The sequence below is a fragment of the Pinus tabuliformis genome, chromosome 9 (genome assembly GCF_031772625.1).
Source record: "Pinus tabuliformis cultivar Carrire ecotype Pingquan chromosome 9, CPIR1, whole genome shotgun sequence".
In the NCBI taxonomy this organism is placed as follows: domain Eukaryota; kingdom Viridiplantae; phylum Streptophyta; class Pinopsida; order Pinales; family Pinaceae; genus Pinus; species Pinus tabuliformis.
The window spans coordinates 1,504,728,586-1,504,737,373 of NC_142307.1; the positions used below are offsets into that span (position 1 = coordinate 1,504,728,586).

At 31.8% G+C, this 8,788-nt stretch overlaps 1 pseudogene; it reads right to left on the bottom strand.

The window, feature by feature from the left end:
* Positions 1-5,256: 5,256 nt before the first annotated feature.
* LOC149154311 (pirin-like protein) lies at positions 5,257-7,631 on the bottom strand (annotated as a pseudogene).
* Between the last annotated feature and the right edge of the window lie 1,157 nt (positions 7,632-8,788).

Genomic DNA, 8,788 nt, shown 5'->3' on the forward strand with positions numbered 1-8,788 from the left:
TATAATTATGATTAATTATAAATAAAATAATTATAAGTTATAATAAACTATTATTATCATTATGATTATCTATAAAGAAAATAATTATAAGCTTTATATGTTTTTAACAAAAATAACATAATATATGATACAAATAGATATTGCATTTTCTGATTGGATAGCATGTTTATTTTAGAATATTTTTTTAGAATAATAATTAATTATAAAAAAATGCAATTTTTTCATTGGATAGCATGTCTACTTTAGAATATGCTTTTACAATAATAATTAAGCTATAAAAAAAAAATAAGTGGATGGTAAGGATTAAGACTCCATGTAATATATATGAAACACAATATTTTTTTTTGTAATAATTAAGATAAAATGTTAAGATTTATCGCAAAGGTAGTTATAAGCATTTTACTTACAATTTAATTGAAAAGAAAGATAAATATCTCTTATTTCTTATTATACCTTTACTATAGTTTTTTCGTTACATATTCTTTGTTACATGTTTTTTAAATTTATATATATTTAACTCATACATTAATACCTTTTATAATTAATAATGATTTAAAATAAGTTTATAAAAGTTAACTGCTAAGATATGTTTTCCTATTGGCAATATAGGATGTATCATCACATAAGAGCTTGGATGATGATTAGCCATTGAGAGACCAACATAGATCCATGTTAACTCTTTATCTATAAATCACTTAGAGGGATCAAATCTCTCAATACACAAACTTCTTTTTTAATGCAAAACTTTAAAAAAGATTTACTAAAAATTTGATTCCTCTATACTAATTCATGATAATATTATTTATATTTATTTGAATTTTACTCTTTCATATATAAAAATATTTTTATTTTTATTCCTTTTTATAATACATATTTATATATATGTGACATTTTTGTTTAACATAATTTCTAACCTTTTTAATTTAATTTTTTAATGTGATATGCATTAAAAAAAACACAAGTATATAATTTAACCTTTTTAATTTATTTTTTTTAATGTGATATGCATTAAAAAAAACCACACAGGTATATAATTTAGAAGAAATTATTTATTCTAAATATTAGTTTCTATCTCTTTATAATTAAATTTATATTTATTAAGTTTTTAAATTTATATTTATTAAGTTTTCACGGTGTTACAGGATCTTCCGGAAAACAACAGAAATGATGGTGTAAAAAGTATGGTGTACGAGGCGAGCGAGAGAGCTCGCGATCCTGTCTTTGGCTGCGCAGGAGTAATCAATGATCTCCAGAATAAAGTTTCAGAGCTGCAACCACAATTGGCTTCCGAGCAAGCAGAGGGAGCAAGGATTTCTCAGGAAAATGCAAATCTCTTAAACATCATCTCTGGATACCATGAAGTCTGGGAGCGCAATTATTACATCCCGTCACTTGGAGTGAATACTGCTCGCTCGTTTTAGACGACATAGATCCAGTGCAGTTATGGGAAAAATGATTCGCTATTGCTTAGTTTGAGAATAACACTATGTCAATAAGGCGAAACTAGTGATATTTCCACTGATGGAAAAATATGATTATGCTTCGAACTCTGAACTTTGTTGTTGTCTTTATTTGGGTCGCTGCCAGCTAAAGCTCCAGATTGTGAACATTGTGATTCGATCTGAGTTGCTGTCGCAGAACTTATTTAGGCAGAATTTCTTCCATAGTTTTAAATATATGAAAATGCCAGTTTTAATTATTTGTTGCTTCGATTTTGTAAATGAAGGTAGGATTGAACACATTTTCTAGCAGTGCATTGTGTTGCATTAACAAGATGTCCAGCTAATGGATACTGTCGATGATCCCACATCCCACCATCGGAATCATCGAGAGTATGAATCGTGGTCCTCCTATGGCTTTGAAGGACATACGTTTGTCTGCATAATATCTACTTTAATATCGAATCCTCATAAAAAGACAACTTTGAGATATTAATATTCATTCATATATAGAGAGAATAACATAGATGATGTTACGTTTTCCCTGAGATGCGTGTTTTATCAAATAGCTGCCTTACCATCGAGTGTTGGGGTAAAACTCAACAAAAGTAAACGGAAAGTTTAAAAGGTAAAAATAGGAAGAAAAATAAAAAATGAAAATGTAGCTTTTAAAGAAAACATAAAATTGTTTCTGGCTTCTTGCTGCAAGCTTGTTACATCACTTCTGGAAAAGAATTTGATGAACTTAAAAACAAAAAACAAATAAAGAATTTAGTGAACTTAAATATAAAAAAATAATAATTACAATTAAACAGAAATAAAGAACGCAAACAGACGGAGCCAGGATTTCTCAGCAAAATGCAAATCTCTTAAACATCATCTCTGGATACCATGAAGTCTGGGAGCGCAATTATTACATCCCGTCACTTGAAGAGAGTGAATACTGCTCGCTCGTTTTAGACGACATAGATCCACTGGTGTTACGGGAACCACTGTAGACATAAATAAAAATGATTCGCTATTGCTTAGTTTGAGAATAACACTATGTCAATAAGGAATTAAAGTCCTTAGTACATATTTATTATACCTTACAGGAGAGAGAAACTACACATTATGTCGTAGTTTATTATTTATTTACATGTAAAACTAGGAATAATTTGCCTCTTACTATAAGTTAACTATCAATTGCACTAGATGTTACAAAGGAAACACAGTGAAGCCTAAATTCAAGAAGAATAACTTGAGTTTGAACACCTACTGATTATACACCTTAAATGACCACCTTGTAGCAAAAATGAAATCTTGGAGCACTTGTTCTATTTTTCAAAATATGCTCATCCTAAGGTTTTCCTCTCGCTCTTATCTAATATTCCCCCAAAAAATTAAGTATTGGGAGATTCTATCCCCTGAGCGATAGATTTTCACACAACACAGTACTAGATTATAATTGGTATCTTATATCTTTGGAACACAACAAAGATATAGGAGAATGTATCTTGACCTCAAAAATCAATTCATTCTTCATATGGAATATTTCAATCAATTACAAAGTTAAGCATCAATCAATTGTAAAGCATCTCCAATACATCTCTCGAAATAGTCTCCATGTTCTTCTTATGTATACCACCCTGCTCAGAGGAATACATCAAATCAGAAGGAGAATGTTAGTTTAAACAACAATGGATATGTAGAATGATGACTTTGGAAGAAGGGTAGAGTATTAAAGATTTACCATTCACATTAAGAATCATAAAGCCTATAGCAAAATACCACAAAAGAGGATAGCAGATAATGCATCAAGGGTGTGTATCAGTTATAATTCAAGAATAGGTTTTAAAAAAAGACCGAGGATGACAAAGAAAGGTCAGACCAAGGGAAATATTGCATACATAATTCTTTTTGAGACCAAAGTTGTTGTGCACTTAGAAAATGTTACTAATGGGATTCCAATCATGTTGTTCAAGTCATCATCCAAAGATCTCTTGATATATTTATGAAATCAAACTGGCTATTTGTAGATCTCATGATATATTTCTGAAATCAAACTGGCTATTTCTAGCCAAGTGAGCTTGTACATTTAAAAGAAATTAATATTTTAGAACAAATCGGATGCAGAGTAAATCTTAATTAAAAAAAAATTCAGACTTGAATCATGAATTTTTACTATTTTTTTAGATTTCATGGTCCTATTCTATATTTGCTTGTTGAAATTCGTGTTCATAGAAAGTAATTTCATTGCCCTATTCTCTAACTTGATCATTATTTTTTCCTCTTTCAATAGAAACCATTATGCTATTAATTTTCCATGCTCAATTTAATTTTACTTCTTAAGACGTAATTTATGCCCAATGTATTTTTCAAAAGTAGCCTCCAACTCATCAAAATAACAAACTAAATCTTCAACAAGAATTTCTTCATATCTTAATCAACTAAGATATTATCATTTCCAAGCACTCCAAAAACTTCCAACCATCATTAATATTACTTATACTATTTTCGGCATTGCTAATGTTCTAATAACCTTGACATATCATAATTGAGAATTTTTCTTTACGACTCTCTCTTCAAGTATCTCAGTGATTAATTCTTTCTTCAAGTTCGTGTTCAAGAGGAGCTTGGATTTCATAGACATATGGAATAAATTTGAGTACTAAAAATTTCATGTTTGTTGGTCAAGGCTTTAGAAACCATTTGTCTCATATAGACCTCTTGGTTTCTACAATAAATTAGTAACAAGTTCTTTTAGTCCATATATTCTTTTACTGAAGAATATTATCTCCGATGCAACCTTATGTGTCGACTATCCTGTCATATTGGACCAAATTATGTCTTTTTATTCAGAACCAAATGCCTCGTCGTAGGAATTTTCCAAAATGTATTATTTAATTTGAATATGGATCTACCACAGATTACTAGGTAGGACACTTCTAAAATAAATCAAACTCTTTTTAGTTGAAGCACTTGACAAGTCTGTGCAAATTTATTTTATTTTTCATGACCATGTTATAATTTAGTTGAAATTAGTATTGCCTATCTAGTTGACCTTTAAATTGGCATATGTGTGCCTCATGCCAATTAAGGTGTGGAAAATCAATAATATGTATGGTGTATTCTCTTGCTAGATAATAAGAAAAGAGAAGATTAATAATGGAATCTAATTGAGAAATATGTAGATATTTGTATCCTTTAGAAACTCATTTGTGCAATATCTGATTTACTCTAAAAACATAAATATACTAGAGCTATGCAAGATCAATTAGTTGCAAAATATACCTTGGATTGATTTATTGTTGTAGTAAATAATGCCTTAAAAGTTGTTCCATTACACAGATCTTTGATGAGGGTTTCAAGGAAAGCATAGTTGTCTTGATTACCAATTATAACTGCTTTCTTTATATATGCTAAGTTTGCTATCAATGCCAAAGTTTGTGGCTATGGGTTTTGAGTGGTTGAGCAAATTCATTCCAAAGTCGTTGGTCATAGAGTTTGAAGCGTTGAATAGATCCATTCCAGAATCCAAGGTTTACCTTTGAAAGGGACATTTATAAAGTTTCCACTATGTTGGCACTGTAGGGAAGGAGTAATAGAACATAACTCAATGAACTCACACAAAAAAATATAGGGAAGCAACTTTGTGAATGTACTTCTAAAGCATTATCTCTTATGCTCTCGAAGGCATGTCAGCAAAAGTAATTTTGGTATCATAGTTTTGAATTCAATATGTCGTCTAGTTAGCATCACTAAGCCCAACAGTGTCACGACACCATCCAACAGCTCTCTCAAATCCATTTCTAGAACATTGATAATCTTCAAGAGCCTAAATTATTTCTTGTTTATTATTCATAAAAAAGGGACCATATTGAATGACTGGTTCATTAAGTGGATTCCCCGAAATTAGGAAGAATCTACAGGGAATATTTGACTTGTTCCAAACACTCAATCCATTGCCATAGCTTTATTGAATAGTTTGGTGAGCACCAATAGCTGATGAACTAAGATCTCCAAAAAATGCCTCACCTTCTCAAACATAGACAAATGCATTCAAACACTCTCGAACAGGTTGATGAAGAGCAACTCCTGGCTTCACTGTGAAATCCAAGAACATTGTTAGAGTTTCGGTGTATGCAAGGGACTAAATGCCCAAAGCTTCTCCAATTATAACAACTGCTCTAACACCATATTTCTCAACATTTGGTATGTCTTTACCTTCCAATTCTTTATATGTAGGTTCGATCATATACAAAAAACTAATGTCTTGTAAGTCGGTAACTCAATTAGAAATAGAGAATCTTAAATAAATTATCTTGTTAGAAACAAAGGTACATACATTTTGTCTTTTGATGAAATATTTACCAAAAGTTGGGAGCCAATATGGACCCCTTTTCTTGTTGGAATTTCATAGTGGACTATACCTCTTCTAGGTTTCATGCACAAAAAAAAATAATAAACTTTTACTTAGAACGTTATCACAAATTCCAATGACCTAGGTCTGATACTCAATGCTTAGATCAATAATTGTTGACCTTAGAAGAAAGTTCATCAAAACCACAAGAGAATGAAAATTGTCTGCAGATCACTAGCTTTGATGGTACCCTTATGTCCTACAAAATCTTGATGTGTAAGACCTCCATGTAGACAAGCCATGTCCTGTAAGTTATTTGACGAAATTGGCTCTCAAATAAACAAATAACAAGCTCAAGGTCCCACACAAACAATCAAACATTATAAATGGAACTTCTTTTAGTCAACTGTGATGCTATAAATTCCCTTCCCATTAAGAAATTTAAGCAGAGCATGACAGTAAGCATGATTATTGAAATAATCCAATCACCAACAAAATGTATTGCTGCTTACCCCATCTTCTCAACGCAGAAGGCTACCATTTCCTCTTCTAAAATATACGGAAGAAAATATATCCACGTCTGGTAAATAAATAGATGAATCCATGAAAGGCCCAAGTATTGGCAGATGAAGCTTCTCTAGGATGGGTTTTCCTTGAGCATGTATGTGATAGTCTCAAAACCTGAACAACAAAAGGTAGGACAATGCAATTAATTTTGTGTAAAAGAAAAAGAAAAGTACCTAGGCTTCCATAGCAAATACCACACACATAATGGAAAAATCAAAGTGTTATTGAGATTTTAAAAAGGAAAAAGATTGTACCTCTCTGAGGATGGTTCAGAAAGCTAGCAAGAGGAGAAATTGCAAGCAAATTAAATTTAGCATTAAACAAATAGTTCCCTTGACAAACCACATTAGCAAAATAACAAACATTCCACTCAAAATTGAAAACTTATGTTCCAGTCTGATCAAGACTGATCCTTTTTATCATAACCCAACTGTAGCCCAAGCAAGCTCAAAGGATTTTCTTACATGAGAAGGGAAAGAGTTCGAATCTCATGATCTGCTTGATAAGTGAATTAGGTTCAATTTAATTGCAAATTTGTCCAAAAGAAGGAAAGGATCCAATTTCTTCAATTCAAGCTCGCATGCATATCAATATCCAAAATTTTGATGAAATCGAAGCACTAGAAATCTGAAAAGAAAAAGAAAAAACCCATAGATTGTAAGGAGTAATAGCACCACATAACTCCTGAGAAAAAATAAAAATGAACCAACACATGGTATATTCTTTCCCCTTCACATTTGTATAGAGTGAAAATTCTAGGACCCTACCTTCCCCACCACCAAGCTACTACAACTGCTTCATCATCAAAGATATCCTTGTACCACAAGCTAGCTATCAATAGTCATATGGCAGGATTGTCAGAGCATACTAAGGTATCACCCTCCACCTTCAATTTGATAGAACTTTCATCCAAAATTTGAGTGTAATCCTTATGGGTCTGCATCTAAACCTTCCAATCCTAAAGACTAAGAATCCACCAATCCTTCTTGCCATTGGCCATACTAAGGTATCACCCTCCACCTTCAATTTGATAGAAGTTTCATCCAAACTTTGAGTGTAATCCTTATGGGTCTGCATCTAAACCTTCCAATCCTAAAGACTAAGAATCCACCAATCCTTCTTGCCATTGGCCAAATATCAGTAATAGTTCGATTTGCAACATCAGCTAGTACTAGTATGTCTTGTTCATTCAATTTATTTAACATGTGCTACAGGAGATGATGTTTCCCCACACATCCCATCCAAGGATCTATCCCTAATATTACCTTCTCTTCATCCCACATTCTCCATGCAAGCCAATTCCCAATAGAGAAGGATAGGACTAGGGCTTTCCAGATAATCAAAGCAATAGATTTAATAAGTGTTTGGGATCCAAATTCAATCAAAAGTCAGTGGGTCAAGATATTTTTGCAATATAACATTATGCCAAAGATCTTAGTAGTTAATGATTTGCCAAACTGATGTATATTTTTAAACCCCACACACCAAAAATGTTGATCTTGGTTATTTCTCCCAATTGACGAGCAATTCCATTTTTTTCTCTCCTTCATTTCCATGAAAATAAAAATAAAAAATCTTCTCTTCCAACATTCCAACAAGGATATAGGACATAGAGCAAAAATAAAAGGGAAATGCCTCTAGAGAATATTTTATAAAAGTCAACCTACCGCCTACAAAAAACTACCTATTTCATGCTGCAATAATCTTTGTCAATGTTTTGGTAGGGCCGGATTGAGTATCCATACCCATAAGCATTTTCCATTAACATAGATCACAATTGTTTCAAACCTTTACTGAAATGAGAATATTCTGGAAACTATTTTGTCTTGCCCATGGTAAGTTCTATTAGAAATAATTTATGATTTACATTCACTAATTTCCATATATATTCACTGATTTCCACACTTGTATTTGTATAGGACAATTCACGAGGTGAGTTGTACTAATTCCTATTGTCCCTCATTCGAAGTAATGAATTTGTTACTTATGTTCATTTATTTTGATACCTATAGTTGTATAGTAAAAACAAATAATTTATTTCTAATTTAGGGACTAAGCTTATGAAATGGCACTTGAATTCTAAATAAAAACATTACTTCTTATTTCAATTTATGGGGAGTCACTACTCTAGCATTACATAGGACCAAAAGAATGTATACCACCCTTCTCAAAGGATTCCATCCAATCATGCAAGGAGAATGATAGTTTAAATAATTGTGGATATGTAGAATGAAGACTTTAGAAGAAGGGTAGAGTGCTGAAGTTTTACCATTGACATTAAGAAGCATAAAGATTATAGGAAAATCCCACATACGAGGACTGCAAATAGTGCATCAAGGGTCTGTGTTAGTTAAAATTCAAGAATAGGATTTCAAAAAGAAACTGGAGGATGACAAAGCAAGGTGAAACAAGGGAAATTCTGTATACATAATTCTTTCAC